The sequence below is a fragment of the Macadamia integrifolia genome, chromosome 5 (genome assembly GCF_013358625.1).
Source record: "Macadamia integrifolia cultivar HAES 741 chromosome 5, SCU_Mint_v3, whole genome shotgun sequence".
NCBI classification, from domain to species: Eukaryota; Viridiplantae; Streptophyta; class Magnoliopsida; order Proteales; family Proteaceae; genus Macadamia; species Macadamia integrifolia.
In genome coordinates, this window is record NC_056561.1 from 19,312,191 (window position 1) to 19,313,845 (window position 1,655).

A 1,655-nucleotide genomic window follows, 5' to 3' on the forward strand; every position below is an offset into this window, starting at 1 on the left:
GTTTGTGGGTACACAAATCTTTCAGTACCTTTGCATAGGCGGGGATCTGGGATATGGCATCCAAAAGAGGGATGTTCACTTCTACCTTTTTGAAGACTTCTAAAATTTTGTCCATGGAAGCAGTCTTCTTTTTGTTTACCAAGCGCTTAGGAAATGGGACAGGATGAACATAAGGACTATTAGGGATTTGCCCCTGTTCGGAAAAATCATTTTTGGTTTCCTCAACCAAATCATCTTTAGTTTCAAAAAAATCTTTAGGTTCATCAGACGAACCTGGAACAAGAGGTACACTTGTGTCCTCAACTGAAGGAGAGTTAACAGGAATAATAGATGAGGAAGATTTAGGAACGCTCTGTTGGTACTCTCTACCACTCCTAAGGGCATAAACAACATTACATTGGTTAGAGAGACCTTGTTGGGTCTGACCTTGTACTATATTCAGTGGTGCATTAGTTGATGTTTGTGAACTAACAGGCTGATGATGCCTAGGGTTAGGCTCTGGTTAACTGGGTAAAGTTCCTTTCTCCCTCTCACGCATAATTGAGACAACCTGAGTGAGTTCTCTCATAATATTTTGATGGCTTGTCATGAGGAGGGCCATATTTTTTTCTAAGTCACTTATTCTACTTGCATCTCCAGTGTTGGTAAACCCAGGGGGTTGTTGATAAGATGATAGGAGAGGAGCCCTAGGAAAACTAGCCTGAGGTCCTACATTTGACCTAGGAAAAGTATTTTGAGAAAAATATTGTTATGTAAAGGGAGGCCTTTGGAGTCCAAGTTGACCTTGATTATGGAAATTGGAAGGTCCTGCTTGGTTGCTTTGATTCCAAGAGAAATTTGGGTGATTTCTCCATCCTGGATTGTAGGTGTTACTATATGGATTATTCTAGTATAAGGAATTAATAATATAATTAGAAGTGCCCCCAGAGGTGTTGGGGCATTCTTCTAGGAGATGTCCAGGGGACTGGCACCAAGCACAAATCTTAACCAAATTGACTGATGATGGCTCTCTAGGAACAATAGCCTCAATTCTTGATTAGGCTATCCAAATGGGCTTCCTTGGCTACTATCCCATCCATAAAATATCCTTTTCCTCCTATGGTTCTTTCACTGTCTTGGGTTGATTCCCACTCATGGGTTTTGTCAACTAAGTCAAGTAAGAATTCCCATGCCTTTTCTTCATCTGTAAAGGTTGTGAATCCCTCAGGGCACATAGACTCTATCATTTATTTAGTTGGGTAATCAATACCCTCATAAATTATTTGACATAAATTCCATAGGTCTAGGCCATGGTGAGGGCATTCTTGGAGTAGATCCTTGAATCTTTCCATAAGTTTGGAAAATGACTCACTAGGCTTTTGCCTAAACTGAAGGATATCACTTCTAAGCTTATTGGTCTTATGAGTTGGGAAAAACTTCTTAAGGAAGACAACTGTGAACTGTTCCCATGAGGTTATAAAATTTGTGGGTAACCCATACAACCACTTCTTAGTTTGGTCTTTCAATGCAAAAGTGATAAACCTAAGCTTAACAACATCATCAGAAAGCTGTTGGATCTTAATTAGAACACATACCTCTTCAAATTCCCTTAAAAATAGGTACGCATCCTCAGAGGTCAACCCATGGAAGTAGGGCAACATAGTGATGTATTGAGA

At 39.9% G+C, this 1,655-nt stretch overlaps 1 non-coding gene across 1 annotated transcript; it reads left to right on the top strand.

Annotated features, from left to right (window-relative positions):
• The first annotated feature begins 1,284 nt into the window (after positions 1–1,284).
• LOC122080436 lies at positions 1,285–1,391 on the top strand. The gene has a single exon (XR_006140731.1). It is a non-coding gene; the product is annotated as a small nucleolar RNA R71 (small nucleolar RNA).
• Positions 1,392–1,655: the final 264 nt, after the last annotated feature.